Below are 22,169 nucleotides of genomic sequence, written 5' to 3'. Positions count from 1 at the left end.
ATCAAATGCTAATAATGATCCAATTTAGATGCAATAACTAAGGAGATGATGGAATAATTTAAAGATCAATCATCCCAAGATCGATAATCTCAAGTGTGTAACCCTACATCTGTTGCTGAACAAGTTGTTCCCAATCCTAGAACTCCAAGTAAGGTGAAGAACAGACCATCTGAGATGAAGAAACATGCTCATAAGAAGAAAGAACCTGAGCAGAAGAAACATGCTCAGAAGTGAGATGAAGAAATAGGCTAAAAAGAACCAACTATCTAAGAAGAACAAACAACTCTAGAAGAAGAAACAAGTTGAAAAGAAGAAACCTCAAGCACGTAAGAGGAGTAGCGATAGGCTGAAAACTGTTGAGAGGTCTAAAAACAATGTTGGGTCTGGATCACTTCAGGAGCACCATTTCTAATTGATGAAGAAAATTAAGACTCCAAAAGTGGTACTTATGTGAAGAAAATGAAGTCATGGGATGAAATTTCAAGGGAAATGAATAAGTAGTCATTATTATGAAACAACTTGTAATGCTTATTTGGAAATTGTAATCTAAGAACATCTCATTTTGAAACATCTTTGTTATGCAGAATATGTGTTCATTTTTTATTATGATGTAATACATAATATGTGATGAATTAGATCAACATGTAATGGAATTTATGTTATATTATGTTATGTTATCATGGAAGTGTGTTTACTATAATGTATCAATGCCATCAATTTAGTATATTATCATGGAAGTATGTTATCATTAGTTTACTGTATGTATCGGTATCATCAATTTAGTATGTTTACTGCAACAAAATAAATCAGATAGACCAAATAAATCATTAATGTCAACTTTTTACGAGAAACACTGCATTTTCATTCATTTAAAATAAATTCCATCAAACTTCAACATTTCTACACATCAAACTTGTTACATCATATTCTATTACATGCTCCAAAAAATATCAGAAATAAAACCCAAGAACAAATTACCAATACTATTACAATGTTCATCTTCTTTCTTATGCTCTCAAAAATTTTCTTCATCTCTTCTAACTCTTTTGAACACAGTTGGGACACAATCTCTTTCCCAAATTCCTTCTCGAAATTCCTCAACAAGTGTATCATTTCCCCTTCATTTTGACTTTCTTCTCTTTCCCTTTGACCAAAAACACCATCATCCCAATGGAATATTTCACAATCTTCTTCTTTGCCCCAATACTCGCATTTCCAGTATTTTCTCCATGGGTTTGCATTTGACTTGGAAACAAACATCTTCATAAAAAGATTATGGAGACACGAAGGAGTTATTCTATTTGAAGACATGCTTGACTTGTAAATTTTTGACTTTTTTATTCCCGATGGAGGAATAAAGGAAATGGTTTGACTTTGATAGAGAAAATGAAGAAGAATGAAGGAGAAGACGAAAAGAAAGAAGGATAAGACGAGTAGAATGAAGGAGAATAGTTTTAGGGATTCTGGCTTCCCTTTCTCAATTTCATGTGTTAGGTTAGATTTGAATTAGAGGTAATTTGGTGATTATCCTTATTGATTTACACACGTGAAAATGATTTAAAATGAAAATTGCATACATGTCAATGACACATCGGCTTTTAAGTTGATTGGGTTCAATGATGGGGGAATAGAGAGGAATCTTAAAAGGTTAGGGGGGATCTATTTTTTTTACGGGAGGGAGGCTGAAAATGGCCCAAATGATAGAGGAAAAGAGATATTAACCCTTTTTTATATAAGCAAATGATGAATAAAAGATTACAAGGGATACTTAACCCATTACAAATTATAATCCTCCAACAAATAATCCACTGAATTTAAATTACAATTTGTCCTCCTTATAATTTACTACCACCCATTCTCAAATAAGAGTATTGACAAAGTTAAGCATTTTATTAGCATTTTTGAAGCTATCTTGAAACAGTATGTTATTCTTGCTATACTAGATAACTAAACATGTGGCAATCCAAAAGACCCCTAATAAATTATCACCAAACTTGTTTGGGAAAATCAGACAAAAGGAGTTAAAATGATCTAGCACCGAATCAGTCATTCAACTCTAACCAGAACCAAACCAGTTAGACATTATAGACCAAAAACTCCTTGCAAATTCGCACTGAATGAACAAGTGCGACTCAGTTTCTGTTTCTTGGAAACAGTGTGGTTGAATCACGAGCATCAAATAAAATGTTCCTGTAAAATAACTCATATTTAGTGGGTAGAATATTGGGCATCAACCATCATCCGAACACAAGAAATTTACTAGGAGATTTTACGTCTCATATAATATCTAAGGCCTCATAAATAATTGATGAAACAGGACCACCTACATTAAAACAAACATATAGCAAATGATACATCAATTTAATCAAAAAAACCCGCTTCGTCTAACCACCAAACATAGTCATCCTCGACCTGTAGATCCGGATGAACACACTGCAAAACTACACAAATATCATTCCATTGATAAGTGTCTTCTTCTATCAGCTCATAATCAATCAAATGCAAGTCCCACACCCAATCTTGATTCTCCCAATAACCCATGTCTGAAACCTTCTAATGTTGTCTCCCCCAACTATGATAAAGCTCTGGGTAATCAATAGCCAGTTCAGAATTACCCAACCATTTTGCCGTCCGAAAATTCAGATTGTCTCCATTGTGAAGTTTTCCTTTAATACCATCATAAAACTTGAAAAGATTTCCCGATTGACCACTACCAAGAATAGAGAGATCCCTCCACCATATATAATATCTCTTACCTATATCAAAAGAAGAATATTCACTAACCTTAGATAAGATATCACCATATCTAAAGGATAGCACACCATGTCAAATAGCCTATTTCTCACTTAAAATTCTCCACATCCATTTACTCAAGAGAGCTTTATTGAAAATTTCGCAGTGCTTTACACTTAAACCTTCATCTTCTTATCACGACAAACCTTATTCTAGCTTAACCAATTTACACTCCCCCCAATAAAAAAATTCTTTGAATCTTTATAATCTCATTAATCACCGCTTTAGGGGCCTTAAATAAAAATAAAGTTGAATGGACAAATTATTGAGGACCACACTCATCAAAGCCACCCGACCACCAATAAAGGGCTTCCTAGACCTCCATAAGAAAGCTTTCTATGTAATTTATTTAGAATGTGATTCCATGTAGACTTCCTTCTAGAATTACTTCCGATTGGAATGCCTAAGAACATAAAAGGAAAGTTTCCTATCCCGCAAAATAGAAAACACGATGCTTCCTCCAAAAAATCAGCCGAAATTAATACCAAAAATATTAGTTTTATATAAAATCATGCACAACCCCAGCACCAGCTGAAACCCCATCAACATTTCTTTGATGCTCCAAAAATTATCCCTTGAACCTTCTCCAATTATCATTGTATGGTCGATAAACATAAGAATTTTGAATTTGGTATCCTCATTCATACCGAAAGGACAAACTCCCCTTGGAAATGACATTGTAAATCAAACATATTAATCCTTCCTCCACCCACAATAACAAGAAAGGCGACAAAGAGTCTCCTTGTCTAAGACCCTTACTCATCTCAAAATATTTGTTGGACTTCCGTGGAGAAAATCATAAAAGCTACTTGAAAACATACACCGATCCATCCATTTCATCCACCATTCTCCAAACCCATCAAAGCCATTACCTTCCTAAGATAGTTCCAAGAAATATTATCATAGGCCTTTTCAAAATTGATTTTAAATAGAAACCAATCCTTCTTAAAACTCTTCGCATAGTCCACGATCTCATTGATTACTAGAACGCCATCTAACATTTGTCTTTTTTGGACGAACATCAATTGATTCCTAGAAATCAAAGATGGAATAACTCTCCTCAATATAGCAGAGAAAATTTTAGCCACTATTTTATATAAGTTGGAGACCAAGCAAAATCGGCCTAAAATTGTTCACCTCTTGTGGCCCGTCTACCTTCGGAATCAAAGAAAGAAAACTAGTTGTAATGGTTTTGGGAAGATAAGCATTAGAGTGAAATTCATTGATAAAAGAAACTAAGTAACCTTTAATGATTCTCTAACATATTTTATAAAAACCCATGTTAAAGCCATCCGGCCTCGGGCCTCTATCATTATCGCTTGACCAAACTGCCTCTCTAACCTCTTCCATACAAAAAGGTTCTTCTAACAAGACATTATCATATCTACTTAAGACTTTAAAGTTAACACTCACTACCTCCCATCTTTTCCCCAAAGGTTCTTTGAACCTATTCACCAAATTCACATGCACTTGAAGCCATATTCATGTATTCCATTTTAGAAGAACTTTTGTATACATTCGGAATCAGAGTCACTGATAAAGAATAGGGGAGAAAAAATGTCAATATATGATGCAACTTTGTGATATTTGAGTATACATATTGCAGATTCATGATGTATGGTGGTAGGGGAACTCTCATGTAAACTCAATTTTTGAACATAGTAAATGAGTTGGCCAATCATCTTTTCTATAAAGAGTCGTATCATATAATGGGGAGTCAAAAAATTTTATTTAAGTTTAGTGCCTTTAAGAATGGGGTAGAAAATTGCTTAGCATCAAGAACTCTTGCTTCTGACGAGATCTAAAATGTAATTCTTTTGACAAACATGAATGTGACTGTTGGGTTTTCCAATCTAAGTCCTAAAAAATACTTTTGATTGTTTAGGTCTTTGATTAGGAAATTGGGGTGAGGAATTGTTTGATGACTATGATTTATCTATATCGTTGTCGACATTTAAGATATCATCAACATACCTAAGATAACAATAAAAGAAGATAAATATTATTTGGTAAATAAGAAATGGTCAAAAGATGACCAAGAATAACCCTTGAAAATCAGAGTAGAAGAAAGTTTTGACAACAAAAAGATATTTGGTAAATAAGAAATCATCGGATGATGACGGAGAATAAACTTTGCAAATCTCGGTAAAAGAAAGTTTTGAAAACCTGTATCTACTTGATTATTTCAAATTATTAATAGATTTATTTTATTTGAAAACCTGATTAAAAAAAGTTTGAGGTAATTATAGAGGAATAGACATGTACATTTCTTAATTTAAATTTTCTTGAAAAAAGTCTGTGTGCATATTTAGATGGTAAATAGATATCAAAATAATGTCTTATACTTGGGTAAAATCTTTAGCCATAATTCAGTCTTTGTACTTGTCTATGTAACCATCACTTTCATGTTTAATTTTATAAACTCATCTACAACCAATATGATTTTTACCTTGACTTGAATTGTTTTCTTATGCATAGATCATTTCATGGAAAGATGATGGCAAAAATAAGATTGAAATGAGATGAAGTAATTTTGTCATAAGATAAACATAAAAAATTGGGTATAAATGAACAATATTGCATGATTTCAATGCCCAATTTAATTTAAAATATTTAAGGTACTTAGAAAGTTTTCCAATCTTGGTAGAATTTCTGATAGGAGTTGTATTGATATTAGAGTGGCTCTTTTTCTCATCATTGGTGGAGATACTAAAAGGCTCATGCATGATGGAAGAGGGAACACTTGTAGATATATTATTTTCATTGTTTTGTCCAAGATAAACTTCATTATACATGGTAGGATAATTGAGAAAATTGTATTTTTAAAAGAAATGTTGGAGTCAAAGTTATCATGCGTGCATGATTTATCAAAGTAAGAAAATATAGATTCATAGAAAATAATAGACCTAAGAAAAATATGGATTCATAGGGGAAAATAGTGTTAGGATTGGGCTCCCTTCTTATGTGGAGAAAGACCTAAATATGTTAGCACATTTGTGTCTCACTTATTTAAGTGAAAAGAGTCGATTTGAGAGAGAGAGAGAGAGAGAGAGAGAGATTATTATCCCAAAATAGTGTTGCTCTTAATACAATGTTAGAAGTTGAAGCAAGAACATAGGAGGAAATACAAATAAATGATTTCTCTTTTAGAGGGGAAAATAGGTCATACATGAAAAAGAGTAAATAAAAGACGCTAAAATACAATTGTTGAGATTCAAAGGGAGGTTGGTCAATATTTTTCCTTTTAATTGTCAATTCAACCATGGAATAAATAGTATTATTAAAAAAATTAAAATCTCCCGCGCATATGATTTGTACCTCAATTGGTTTGTTTGCCAAGGTGAAAACTTTAATATATAACCTATTATTTATTGTTGTGTAAACTTCTTGTAAAATAGTTAAGTGGAGTCATATATTCTATTTATAATTCTTAAAATAATTTGAAATTAAATCATTTTATGTACGTTGCATATGTCTTCAAATTCCTAACAACCATTCCTCTAAATTCCATTAAGTTGCATACCTTCTTAAAAATTGATTAAAACATCAACAAATAACCTTTAATTTTAATCAAACAAATTTTAAATTTGACAAAGAAGAGAACTAAAAAAGAAAGAATATGGAGGAATATAGAAGACAAGACGATGGTGAGACAAAAAGGGAGAAAAAAGAAAGACACGAAAAAAAAACACAAAAAATTTGTTTTAGCCTAGCTAAAAATTAGGTTTCAAAGAAGAATATGACTCACATGTTTTAAAGAAAAAATTTAGACTACGTTACCAACATGAACCCAAGAAAATACTTAACATACTAATCTCCAATGACTTCCTAAAGACAACCTACTATTGTCCGAAAAAAGAATAGATAGAAAAATAGAGACAAGACAATCTCATTGACAATTCAAACAAAAAATTATTGAAGCTGGTGCCAAAGACTCTGGTACTAGACACAATAAATATGTGTTTTTTAGTAAGAAGTAGTGGAAGAGCATCATAAACCATGTTAAAAATAACACAACAAAAATGAGCAAAAACATGTATTTATATTTAATGGGAAATATTTCATAGATATCTCATCCACCCATTTAACACCTATTGTCTTAAGTCTAAAATAAACAAGAACAAAATATACATTAAAATTATCATAGGAATGAATTCCAAATAGGTGTATGGAAATAAATGGATGTCCATGTGAGACAATACTTGTAACTTAATTAACTCCCCCAAATGTAAGACATAGAAGCTCTACCCTCTCTCTAAATGTTCATTCACCTAAACCCTGATCAGTAAGCTCATCAACAATTCCAAGAACCATAAGAATTATTTGAGTAAGTACCATGTTGGTAGGAAATCTAAGAACCAATGAAGAGAAGGATCTATAATGGAAGACAATTTCGCAAAAGGAATCAAAGTAGAAAAGTGGTCAAGAAAAATGGGATGACGCGAAGGGGATTGGTGGAAGAAGGAAGGAAAAGGATAAGATATCAAGTATCTTCTTCATAGAATTCCATATTCTCATAGAGCTAGAGATATGTACCAAATCTACAAGGAATTTGGAGAGATTGATGACATGGTTACTCCTCCAAAGTGAGATAAAAGAGGAAGACGATTTGGATTTGTAAGTTTTTTAAACATTAAGGATAACAGGTAACTAGCAAAAAAATTGGACAACATCTTTATCAACAGATGGAAAATACATTCAAATATCTATATATTCAACATGAGGGAGGAAGAAAAACAAGGTCAACAAGGTGGAGTACTAATATGAAGCTAGCGGAAATATACCCGAACGTATCGCACGCTCGAACATACAACAGAGTCGCCATTAAACTTTATTTATTCCCTAAGGAAAGGGAAAACATCGATAAAACCCAGGGGAAAGAGATATGATGGGTAAGGAAGTCGGTTATGTAAAGGGAAGGTATTAGCACCCCAAACATCCATGGTACTCCATGGGAACCGTTTTGGTTGTTCTCGCTCAAATAGGTGTTATATCTAAGGATTACTCGCAAAAGAACGGGGAAAGGAAAAGAAATAGATAGAGTGCTCAGTGAGGATTAGGGCCCTCATGCCTACGTATCCCCATAGTGTAATGATGAGTTCAAAGCTTCGTAGTTCAAGGAACTAGAGGCGGGAGGTGAAAAGAAGTGTGATCAAAGAATGATCTGAACCAAAGAATAGTGTTTTGAGCTCCAACAAGGGTGAAAAGATGAACCCAAGAGTAAGGAGGCTATTACCAGTACGTGGGCTAGTAAGACCGCCACTATAGGATAAAGCCGAAAAGACGAAAAAATAGGTGTTTGGGCACAGTCCCAAACATCTATTGGTTCACAAGGTGACACAAGGAGGAGCACAAAGAGGTAGTGTATTTGGCTCAAAGATAAATGGTATATCACATGGAGTGTAGGAAGGTAGAATGTGGATGTATCATGGAGATGACGGAAGGAAGTGACCAAAGTCCTAGAAATTGAATATTTGGTGACAAGTGACTGAAGAAGTATTGTTTGAAACCAAAAGGTGAAAGTGTACTGGAATCCATAAGAGAAATGAAATTTGTACCATAGAGGGAAATAACTTTAACCGATATGTGGACTAGTAGGACCGCCACTATAAGGTGATTAGCCAAAAAGGAGGAATTACATGTTTTAGGGTGTAGCCCAAACAACTCTAGGTAGAAATGCAGACTATTTGTTATACGTCCTAAAAGGGTCTATATGGAATTCCAAAGAAAGTGAATTTCGATGTCAAAGAGAGAATATGTCACTAGGTGAACGATTTATGATCGAAGGTAGATAATGGATCGTGAAAGGTATGAATGGTGCCCTGGGATGGAAGAAGGATAATTAGGAGTATGCTCGCGGAGGATTCAAACCCTCGTGCCTACGTATTCTTATCGTGCAATGAGAAAATCAGATCAATCGTAGTTCAGCCTACTACGGCTAAAAGTAAAGGGTACGAGATTGAGTGTCAAGAGGCAAGATAAGTTGCTCAACAAGCGAGAGTGTGGTACTAACCCAATAATGGTGATCAATCACAAGGACAAATGAGATATGATTGGCCTAGAGAGGATTTATAAGGCAAGTGATTCGTCTAAGCACGAGAGGTATTATAAGACGAACAATGATTATGAAATGATTGGCCTACACACGAGAGGATTTATAAGGAAAAAGATTAGTCTAAGCACAAGAGGTCTTATAAGACGAATAATAATTATGAAATGATTGGCCTACACACGAGAGGATTTATAAGGAAAGAGATTCGTCTAAGCACGAGAGGTCTTATAAGATGAACAATGATGATGAAATGATTGGCCTACACACGAGAGGATTGACGAGACAAACAATGATTGAGTTGATTGATTACGATTCAAAGATTTGATTACAAGGGAATTGATCCAAGGGATATCAGAATGTCAAAGCGAGTATGATTAATGATCTACTGAGGAAGGAATGATTGACGGTGCTTCCCTATTGAAGTGTTGAAAGATTCTTAACCCTAAAGACTGGAAAAAGGTTATCAAACCTGAAGATTGAAAAAAGGTTCCTCAACCCTAATGGTTGGAAAAGAGGATCATCAACCCTAAAGGTTGGAAAAAGATACCAAGAAAACTAGGCTTTAAAAGATGCCAAGCAAGTTGGATTTTGGAAGAATAGTCAAACTAGCTGGTTTTAAAAGGTACTAGGCAAGTTTGGAATTTAAAGATGCCAATAAAATACTAGGCTTTGATTCCTCTGATTTGCACACACAACTTCATGCTATGCTAGATGAATGATATGCATGAGTAAAGCGACGTGATCAATACATGATGATGATTTATGAAATGGTTAATCCAGATGCTTTTATAGAAGGAGGTAGGAATTTTGGGATAGGATAAGGTCACCCAGACATGATTCTCCAGCACCTACTTCAAGCTAAATAGTTGTTGTCACACCTCTAGATTATGTCTGGAACAGGGAGAGAGCTTGTACCTACGTAGCCTGCCTCTGCCCGAATATAATGGATATGTCCACCAACTGCCCCAACTACAAATTATGGAGTAGTCTCAACATCTTAAGATCCCAATTGGCTTGCCCCAGCGTCTCGAAACTGTATTCTCTTGATTAATCATCTTGGGAGTGATTGACTTCTCATGCTCTTGAGGTGGCATGCCCCAATATGAACTTCGAAGTAAACTTTGCCCCTATCTGACTGATTCATAGAGATTTGTGGAATCTCGACGTGGTTACCCCAGATTGACTGTCTCTTGAAGAGTTCTAAGCTATGGGATATCAGGAATTTGTTCAATCTTCACATTGTGTAAACTTCCTTGATGTCAAATGACTGTTCGAATGTAAAATGCTCATTTTAAAAATGATAATTGTAATGTCATGCTCATGCAAGTTCTGAAAACTCGAGTGTGTTCACTAAGATTATGACATATAGTGAAGGAATCACTGTTTAGAATTCCATATTAGTCTCAATATAGATGACAAGAAAATCTTTAGGGGTCAGCTTAACGCGATCTTACCATAGTATGCTTTTGAAACAAACCCTACTTCAATTAGGTCTTTTGAGGGTTGTAACCTGACCTGGTTCACGGTTTTAGAAGGAAAGGATATAAGGCTAAAAACCTAATCTAACCCACTCGTTCTTTATGATGTTCTCCAGGCCTATATTCAGTTAGCTCGAAACAAGCGTCCATCTTTCAGAAAAGGATTTTGAATATCAGCAATGATGGTTAAGGAACCCATGCGAGTTTGGAGCGATAGCCACTCACTTCCTGCTTTTGTTTGCATTCATAGAGATTTGTTTTTGTTGAGGATTTTAGTGTTGATCCTCTGATTCTTTGTTTTGCTTACCCTTATTTTTGCTTGGGACGATCCTTTGGGTCTGCAGCCCACCGGGATGCCCTAAATTTTCCCTAAGTCAATCTTGTTTTCAAGCTTTTGACTTAGCAGGCTTTTCATTTGCTTTTTATTTTTTCATTTCATCTCTTTTTTTATTTGAGGACATCCTATGATATTCTTCTTGTTTGATTATTGCAAGGTTCATGACTCTCTCACTTCTTTTGTGGGTAAGGGTTAACCATTATGGATTTGTGATTCCATCCTCTTTGGAGGGGTATGATATGATTGATCACTTGATGGTTTAGCGGTAAATTCATGACCATTAAGCTATGGATAAAATTAACGCCAATTAAACCAGAGTCGCCACCGCGCTTTTATTGTTTCCAAGGGAAAAGGGAAAAATACGAACAAAACCCAAAGATAAGAAGTTTTTAAATCAAAACTAATAAAATGCCATAGATTACAGGTAAGGGGGTTGATTACACAAAGGGAAGGTGTTATCATCCAAAGTGTCACAGGTACTCATAGGGATCCCTTTTTATGTGTGTATGTGTTTTGGTATAAAATGATGTTTGCAATAAATAGAGTGTGGGGATGAGAAAAGAATTCATTAATTATATTTTTGTGTTTCACAAGACCTTCGGACTTGTGCCTACGTACCAACATAAAATGAGGGATTAAAACCTCGTAGTTCGTGGAAACAATTTCAAAGTGGATGCATTACTTTTAACAAAAAATTAAGTTTAACAAAGGCACAAAAGGCCTAAAAAGGTTTGAATGAGTGTTAATTCTTTTTGTCTTTTGAAATTTTAAGTCAAGTATAGTTAAGTTCATTTACAAATTTGATTAAGAAAAAGGTTTGAAAATGCAATGGCATAAGGCCAAACTTTCTAATTTGCAAATAAGTCTAAGTTTAGAAAACACAAACAAAGAATATTTTTAAAAGGAGGGAGAGATTTGAAATTAAAGAAATTGGAAGGAGATGAAGAGACTAATCTTAAGCACAAATTTAAAAGTTAAGAGTTGAAAAGATATGACCAATGGGATGCACTCCAATAGACAAGAATGTCATATAGAAACCCAAATTTCCCTTGGACTCTAGAATCAAGCAATATCAATACACAAATAGTAAGATGAAGAGAAAGCTATCAAATAAAGATATCCACATCCAAGCTTAGGAACTACATGATCTTCTTCACAAACTCCCATGTATCAGATGAACTCAAAGATAGGCACTAGGCACAGGTTCAAAATAACAATTTCAACAAGATCATGTAGCAGATGAACTCAAATGGATCTTCAATACTTGCTTCAGATGAAGTTTCAGTTCACAAGCACTTGGTTTCATGAAAGTTGGCATTGGCCAAGTCCTTTTGCATAGGGAGTGCTTCCTAATTCTAAGTCCAATGTCTCAGATCAAATCCAACAGTCCACACAAATGTCTTTTAGGGTTTTTATTATTATTATGTACATTAAGGTCAAAAGACCACCAACACAAACAAGTATATACAATCACAATAATCACAAGATGAGGCTCAAATGAGCAAAGTGAAAATGGCATTAAAGTAAACAAGTTAAATGGTATGAATAATGGCAAATGAAGAAAGACTTAAAAATTAAAGTGCATAAAAGTAAATGGCTTGAAATTAAATGTTAGTTGTTAGTTGATTAGAAGTTAGTATTGCTTTTGCTTTGTTATGTTTAAGTCATTCTTTGGAGAACACTCAACCCACTATTCACAAGCATGGATCCTTGAACCAAGACATCTTCCAAAGGAAAGAAAAAAAGGCAAAGTTTCCACCCAATACCATGAAAGAGGGGAGACTTACAATCTCACTTACTAGAATGCTATGCCTTTTGTGTCAACAGTTTAGCGTTATGTTAAGCAATCATGATTGGACTTATATAGAAGTCACAACTATTTGAGGCCGTGCAATAGAAATTTTAGTGTTAATACATGTTAGAGATATGGTATTATGAATAATACTCCTAAAACATACCACACTTAAAAGAATATGCAAAAGGGGTAGACCTAATCTCATCCGCACTTATGCTGATTTTGCAATCAACTAGCCTTAGGATATAGAGACATCATAGGTCCATGAAATGAATGAGAAGAAAATGGGATTGAGATGAAGAGGGAGGGGAAATGGAATCAACACAAATTGGTCAAAGGAGGACTTTTATCAAATCAAAATCATTCATTCATTTTGGGAGATGAAATGTACATTTCATCAATCCCCTAAATCCAATGATTTTAACTCAGCAAAGTCAAATCAATCTTGACCAAGGCCCAACAACACAAGTCAAACTCAACAAGTCAATATCAAAAGCTCAACACAGTTTATTTTGCATTTAAACAATTAAAATCAATTAAATAATGCATTAAATTAAATTATGGTTGGTCAAAATCCTAAAACCTCGTCAAAACACCAAATAAATGGCCATGAGATTTATCATAGGTCAAACAAGGTCAAAGGACCTTGGAGAAATTTTTTCATTAATTTTGGAAAGTCAAAATTAGTTTTAAACAATTTAAAATATTCACAAAAACAATTAAATCACAAAAAATATTAATAATGATCCAAAATATAATTTTAATTCATAAAATGAAAGAGGAATTTATTTAAATTTTTTTGGTGAAACTCTCATATTTTTTGGATCAATATTAAAATTAATATGAATTAATGAAAATAAACCAAATAAAATGAAAATCATAAAATAGTAAAAAACGTGGACCACTTGATCTCCCTCATTAATTGAGGTGGCAAATCAAGTGGTCTTCAACGTGCGTTCCATGATGGACACGAGTTAAAGCGTTGTAGGGATGTTATTCAAAACCAATGCACGAGATTATAACATTTCCAAAGGATCATGTGGTTCAGATGAATGCCAGCACACCACCGGAGCCAAAGCTCTGGTCTCCTTCTCCGGTGAGCTTCACCGGACTGGTTCACTCACAACTATCATCAAAATTAAAAATAAGTACATGAATTTAAAGTAAAAATGCTCAGGAGCTCGAATCTGACCTCAATTTTTCCTAACTCCAAGTATATTGAAAGATACGGGGAGTTGAATTTTGAGGATCATGATCCGGGTTGCTTCGATTTGACCTCAAAGCAACTCAATCTTGTTGCCTACATTGGTAGGACTTCAGACAACCAAAGATCACGAAGAATTATGAAGAATTGAGTGAGAATCGAAGAGATGAAAATTTATGGAAAATACCTTCAATGTAGGTCTGTATGAACACGATCTTGCTTCTAATTGCTCTTGATCTTGCTCTGGACACTTGATGGAGTAGGATTGAATCAACAAAAGGCACAAGACTCTTGGATATTTGAATCTCAAAACAGTGGAGATTCAAACTCAATTTCCAATGGAAATTCTCAAGGTTATCTCTTGAATGAGAGGGTTTGGAGCCAGGGATTCAAAGTTGGCGCGCAGGGTCCTCAATTCAGGGTGCAAGGGTCTCTGTTTATAGCCATACGATTGCTAATCACACACTTGAAAATAAGTTCCAAAAATAGCAATGTACATTGTATAGATGCATGGGCGTATGATAGGCCCATGTAATCATCTCTTTAGGTCCAAAAATGAGTACTAACATTGCTGAAGTCACATTGGTAAGCCATGCAATTGTGTATGAGAAATTCAAGTTCAATTATGCCAAATGGTCATCCATGTTCAAGCCATGCGCAAGTCACTCATACTTTGTCCAAATGGGATGAAATTGAACTTTTTGGAAATGTTAGATCAAGAGGAACAACTTTTATATTGAACCCTTTTTCATTTGAAGATTGGATCATGATGAATTTTTAGGTGGAAGTTGGGAAAATCAAACATGTCAAAAACATTTCTAAGTGTCAAGCCATATGTTCACATATTCCACCTTGGCTAACTTTTTATCTGAGCTTCAAATGAGAAACATTTCTTCATCAAAGTTGTATCTCTCTCAAAGTCCTTAAAAATGGTCACAAATATGACCTTATTGGGATTTAATATGAAGGAGTTATGTATTTTTGAAGTTGAGGAAAATCACTTGTTCAATGACATTGGTCCAAAATGACCTATAATGTATCCTCATATCACATGCATATAAAAGTTGAGTTTACTCGTCCTCCAAACACCAAAGTTGAGTTAGACATCTTGAATTTGATTGTGCAACTTGAAAATATTTCATATCATAAAAAATGAGAAAGTTATGGCCTTGGGAAGTTGACCTCCAAATTAGGGTTTAGACAAAATGACCTATAATCTTTCACCATAAAAAATGACTGTCCAAGCAAAACTAGCTCAAGACCTCAACATGAAAGTTGTTTGGAATGTCATTTAGAGTAACGTTTCTCTTGGAATCACTTTCATATGACAAAAATTGTAGGAGATATGGTCTAAGGAACCCCAGTTTTTATCAGATGAATTCCTCTGGTCATCCACCATGAACCAACTTGCTAGCTTGATATTATCTTGACTTTTGGGACTGATGGAGGATCATATATGCATAAGATGATTAAATTTGAAGTAACCCTTGAAATATTTGATCAATTGATGAAGAAGCTTGTTGAAGAAGTTACACAAGATACCTAGATGACTTAGGGTTTCCAAGGCAAACCAATTCCAAACTCTTGATGATTTTTTGATCAAAATAACACGTAAAGATCACGGGGATTCATATATGATGCTCAGATCCATAGTAAACCAGTTCTTGATTGAACTCCTGGCATTGAGGGTCTTAAACCCTAGATGTGAGCTTGATAGATCAAAGGTGAGCACATGCTCTACCTACAAAAGAGTTAGATTATACAAAGACATATTTTTGGTATTTTGGTTAGTAAAAATGATAAAATATAAAGTATGATACAATTAAATATGCTTGGTGATCTCTCCCAATGCAAACCCAATGAATGAGGGGTAAGGAGGATGCCAAGGTGTGATCCCAATGCTTATGCATATGATGAGATAGCATGAGGGATCTTAGGGTCAAAATTAGGGTCTTACAACTTCCCCTATTTAAGGACCTTCTACCTGAGGACAAGGTCACCTTCTCTGAAAACACGAGGTCTGACCTTCTTATCAAATGCCTTCTTCATCCTTTACTGATATAACTGACCATGACACATGGCAGTTAATCTCTTCTCTTCAATCAAACTCAGTTGATCGTACCTGATCTAACACCATTCAACCTTAGTCAACTTGGGTTCCATCAACACACGCAATGATAGGATCTCAACCTCTACGGGGAGCACAACTTCCATACCATATACAAGAGAGAAAGGGGTTGTCCCTGTTGAAGTGAGGATAAATGTACGATATCCGTGCAAAGCAAATGAGAGCATCTCATGCCAGTCTTTATACGTTACAACCATCTTCTGAATAATCCTTTTGATGTTCTTATTTGCAGCTTCAACAACCCCATTCATCTTAGGTCTATAAGGAGAAGAATTATAGTGTGAAATCTTGAAGTCTTTGCAAAGAGCTTCCACAATATTGTTGTTCAAGTTCGATCCATTATCAGTAATGATCTTACTTGGCACACCATATAGGCATATAATTTGATTCTTGATAAACCTTACAATAACTTGCTTGGTTACATTCTCATATGATGTCGCTTCAACCCATTTTGTGAAGTAGTCAATAGCCACCAAAATGAAACGATGTGAATTCTAAGCTTTAGGCTCAATCATTCCAATCATATCGATTCCCCACATGGAGAAGGGCCATGGGGAGAAAATGGCGTTCAACAGTGTCGGAGGAACATGAATCTTATCTACATAGATTTGACACTTGTGGCATTTATTCACAAACTTGCAACAGTCAAATTCCATTGTCAGCCAATAGTAACCTACTCGCAACATCTTCTTAGCCATTGCATGTCCATTTAAATGAGTACCAAAAGAACCTTCATGGACTTCAGTCATCAACAGGCCTGCTTCGTGTCTATCCACGCATATGAGTAGAACCATATCGAAGTTTCTCTTGTAAAGCACATCACCATTCAGGTAGAAATTGTCAGATAATCTTCTCAAAGTCTTCTTATCTTTCAAAGATGCCCCAGACGGGTAAATCTGACTTTGCAGGAAACACTTGATGTCATAATTCCACGACTTTTCGTCTTTGATTTCTTCAACCGCGAACACATGAGATGGCCTATCATGACGCATCATGGTCAAATTGGGAACCTCATTCCAATATTTCACTACAATCATTGAAGCCAACGTGGCAAGAGCATCTTCCATCTGGTTCTCATCTCGAGGGATATGATGAAATTCAACCTTTGTAAAGAAAGTTGAAATCCTCCTCGCGTAGTCTCTATATGGTATCAAACTAGGTTGCTTTGTCTCCCATTCACCTTTTATTTGATTCACAACCAAAGCTGAATCTTCATAGACGTCTAAATACTTGATTCTGAGATCAATGACCTCTTTGAGCCCCATAATGCAAGCTTCATACTCAGCCATATTGTTTGTACACTTGAAAGTCAATCTAGCTGTAAACGGAAAGTGAGTGCCTTGAGGAGTAATAATCAGTTCCCTAATGCCATTACCATACTAATTAACAGCTCCATCAAATACCATTCCCCAACGGGAACCAGGTTCTGGTCCTTCTTCAAGCAATGGTTCATCACAATCTTTCATTTTCAAGTACAAGATCTCTTCATTAGGAAAATCATACTACACTGACTGGTAATCTTCGAACGGTTGGTGAGCCAAATGGTCAGCCAAGATACTATCTTTGATCATTTTTTGATATCGATATTCAATATCATATTCTAATAACAACATCTGCCAACGGGAAATCCTCCCAGCTAAAACAGGCTTCTCAAATATATACTTGATTGGATCCATTTTGGATATCAACCAAGTTGTATGATTCAACATATATTGACGAAGACGCTTAACAACCCAAGCCAATACGTAACAAGTCTCTCAAGCATAGAATACTGAGTCTCACAGTCGGTGAACATCTTATTAAGGTAGTAAATTGCAAATTCTTTCTTTCCAGTCTCATCTTGCTGACCAAGGACACAACCCATACTCTCTTCAAGCACAGTCAAATACATGATCAACGACATTCCTTCAATAGGTGGAGACAAAATCGGAGGCTCAAGAAAGTATTCTTTGATACTTTCAAAAGCTTTCTGGCAATCTTAGGTCCAATCACAAGATTGATCTTTCTGAAGAAGCTTGAATATAGGCGCACATGTGGCAGTCATGTGTGAAATGAATCTTGAGATATAATTCAAGCGGCCGAGAAAACCTCTAACTTGCTTCTCAGTTTTGGGCGCAGGAATCTCTTGTATTGCTTTGACCTTGGCAGGATCAACCTCAATACCCTTCTCGCTGATAATAAAGCCCAACAACTTACCAGAATGAACACCAAAAGTACACTTATTGGGATTCAAGCGGAGTTTGTACTTCCTCAAACGCTGGAATAACTTCAACAAATTCTTAACATGTTCCTCTTCATCAATGGATTTGGCAATCATATCATCAACGTAAACTTCAATCTCTTTATGCATCATATCATGAAAAAGAGTAGTCATTACTCTTTAGTAAGTTGCACCAGCATTCTTCAAACCGAAAGGAATCACTCTATAACAGAATGTTCCCTAAGGTGTAATGAATATGGTCTTCTCCATATCTTCGGGTGCCATCTTGATTTGATTATATCCGGAAAATCCATCCATAACCGAAAAGACTTTGAATTTGACTGTATTTTCTACCAACATATCAATGTGTGGCAGAGGGAAATCATCTTTCAGATTAGCTTTATTCAAATCTCTATAATTAACGTACATACAGACTTTTCCATCCTTCTTCGGCACAGGCACAATATTGGCCACCCATTGTGGATACTCAGCAGTCACAAGGAAACTAACATCAATCTTCTTTTGCACTTCTTCTTTAATCTTCACTGCCATATCAGGATGAGTCCTCTTCAACTTCTTCTTGACTGGCGGGTGTAGCACCTCAAATTTGCACCTATCATTGTACATACCATCTCATATTAGGTCATAGCATATCATGATCCATTGCATAGCATTGCATTGTCCCCAGTTGCCTCAAGAGCAAGCAAGCAAGAAATTAGGTCAAACTGATCCGGAGATCAGTCAACCAATCAAGCAAGGGTGTTTCTCAAAGAATCAAAGCCCTAGGGTTTGTCCAACAAGTTCACATGACTTGGAGGTCCATCTGAAGTGTTCAAGTCAAGGGTTGGATGTTCAGTAGCCATCAGTGCATGCACAGCCAGGCAAAAACCCTAGACAGTCAACAATCAGTCAAAGCAGTGGATGGTGGCCATTCTTATGGAATTTGGACACCATGATCAATAATAAAGATTTCATATGTCTTGGGACATCATTGGAAGTCAAGGTCTCAAGGAATTGGGGTTTGGAATTCATCAGAAGTGCACAGTCAGTCCAAGACCCTAGAAAAGTCAAACTTGGTCAACTGTGGGTTTAATCAGTGATTTGATGGATGGATTTGATTTGAAGGAGTTCATTCATGCTTATATAAACCTCGTATATCATGGCAATCAACATCATTGAAGGATTTGAAGCCAAACAGAAAATTTCCAAAAATAGAAACTGGACCTGTAATTTCAACTGCCAAAAATGGAAACTTCTTGATCCTCAACTTGCATCATGATACAAGCTTAAAATGAATTTTTGCCCAACATGAAAGTTGAAGATCTTGTTCTCCCATTTTCAAAAAGTCCAAGAACTCTCAAATCCCATGTGTGGTTGTCAAGATATGATCATTTCATTTTCATCAATTTGTGAACTTCAAAGAGGCATATCTCTCAAACCATAAGGCCAAATTTGGTGGGGTTTTTTCCTACAAACCACATTTTTCATCCTCTTTCCAAAAATATAAATTTCATTCATCAAAACCTTGCCATTCAAAATGGCATTTTTGGACCTATTTCATTTAAAAATCAAGTTTGACTCAAGTTTGACTTTTTGATTCTTTGACTTTTTCTTAATTTGGCCAATTGGGAAATGTGTTAAATCATATTTGTGACTTGTTCCAATTCCTAAATCATCATCATACCACCATTACACCTCATTTTGACCAAAGTTGCACAAGTTGTTATTTTTTGCAAATGGTGTGAAAAGAGCAAATCAAGTACAGCATTTCACAAGCACACACAAAACAGCAAGAATGTGGTCTGTCTACAACCTGCATCAGGCCCAAACTCGAGCAAGCTTTGCACCTCCATGTTCATTTGTACCAACTTAGCAAAAATGCAAATGAGTTCATTAAACATAATCCAGCTTAGCATTCCTTAAACCAGAATTAAACAGGTCATATAAAGTCATTCTTCTGCCAATTGCAACCCTAGTTTTTGCAGCCTACCAAACAGAAAATACACTTTCTCTTTTTCTTGCATATTGGTTCGACTTGGATTTCTGCTCAAAGGTCTCAAAGAAACTCGAGCACACTTGGTTCCTCCATAGTCCAAACAACATTTTGAAGCTTAATCAACCTCCATTCCCTTGCTGTAACAGCTCTTTCTCACTCTGCTTTTCATCAAGTTCAACAATGGCAAAGGTTGGTTCAAGCTCCCACGTGCGGTTTTGAGCTGGTTTACCTCAAGGATTCATCAACATAAAGCACAAGCATCATCTGTTTCCACCTGAATCACTCAACACAACCCTGTTTCACATTTTCTTCAAATCCAAGTAAAAATCTCGATCTCTTCATTCTCTATACTATGCCATGTTTTAAATAGCTTGTGTTGTGTTGATTTTAATGGACTTTGAATGACTTAAAATGGTCGAGTATGCTGTAAGATATCTTGGTTTGAAATATGTTGTGTGAATGTGTTTTTCATCGAGTTGCATTGCTGGAGTTGATTTAATGAATTTGGACATTATATTCTTGTTGTTTGATGCTTGATGATGTTATTGGTACCTTTGATTTCAATTTCTGGGCACATTAATTTTTCGAGATGCATGATGATGAGTTTATGCTGCTGCTGTTCAAACCTATGCCATGCCCAGATTTTTCCCAGGATTAAATGTTGTTTTGTTGTTGGTTGATGTTAAATGATGATAGTTGTTGCATGGCTTGTTGGATTATTGCTGCTGGATGTGTTTGTTTGCGCATGATTGTTGCTTGTATGATGAAGCTCATGTTGCTGTTTGTTAAACCCTAGGGTTTTGTTAAACCCAGAATTTGAGTTGGTTGGCCCGTGCACTGTTCCATTGGCTGAGAGCCAATGAGAACATTTCCTCACACTCACCCAAAACGCACAGTTTAAGTAAGTGAGCTCAATATTACACAATTGCCACTGCGCTGACCTTGTTGACCATTACTTCATGTTATCTTGTTCATGTTCATTCCATTATTTCATCAAACTTCAACAATTTATTTTTAATTCATTTCAACTCCAAAAATTCTGATTTTTTTTTGCATCATGTCCACAAGAGTGTCTAGTATTTGATTGTGATTTTTAATTAATTTTCCATTGGCTGGATTTTAATTGATAATTATTTTCTTGACATGTATGCATATTTGACACCCTTTGCCATTTCAATTGTGAAATTCTCATGTTGTATCCAATGCCCTTGAAACTTTTTGTGGTGAAACTAGACACATTGACCTTTGTTTCCATGTAGAGTTTATACATTTCTAATTTGTGGTTTGTGAGTTATGATTTTCTGAAGTAGGGTGTGACAATTTGTGTCACACCAATGATATGCAAATGTATGATTTTTGTTCACATGTCTCCTGGCCTCCAAATGATCCCAAATTTTGTGTGAATGATCTATTACATGTCTAGTTTGTGTATGAATTTTCCTGGAATTAATCATGCTGTTTTCCATTTATTTGAGAATTTTCTTCCATGCTTAGTCATTTGTGGACTTTATGTGATATATGTTGCCAAATCCTTTGGGAAATTCTCATACCATATTGTATGACCATGAAACTTCATATGTGATAACTAGACATCTTGAGCTTTGCATTGGTGTTAATCTCATTCATTTCTCATCTGTTTTCAATTTGATATGATTTTTTGAAGTTGACCCATGTTTGTTGACTTTCATTGTGCTTACTTGAAATTATGTTGACTTCTTGATTTTAATTGACTGCCTTCCTCTCATCCAAATGCCATGAAATTTTACATGTCTACCATGTTAGATGTTAGGATTGAGTGTGATTTATTTGATGATTTTTGAGATTGTTTGAGTTGACTTTTGAATAAGGTCTTGCTGTTGACCTTTTGTATGCTTCCTTTGCCATGCTTTGCTTTCTTTTGTATATGAAATGACAATGATGCATGATTTGATTGTGGGCCCAATTGTGATAGCTTCTCAAATGTTTGACTTTGGTTTTGGTTGACTTTTCTTTGCTGCCTTGACTTTTTCTTTCATCTTTGACCCTAGGCTAGTCCTAGTGGTCTTCTGTGCTTACTATTGAGTTCCTGTTTCAGGTTAAGCACCATTGCCATTGAGATCATACAAATGTAATTGGTTTTGTTTACATATGAACTAACCTTTGTTCTGCAGATGGTTTGACTCATGTGTTTGAGTCTTGCTTTGCAC

This window comes from Lathyrus oleraceus, chromosome 6 (assembly GCF_024323335.1).
Source record: "Lathyrus oleraceus cultivar Zhongwan6 chromosome 6, CAAS_Psat_ZW6_1.0, whole genome shotgun sequence".
Lineage (NCBI taxonomy): Eukaryota > Viridiplantae > Streptophyta > Magnoliopsida > Fabales > Fabaceae > Lathyrus > Lathyrus oleraceus.
This window is presented reverse-complemented; position numbering follows the sequence as displayed.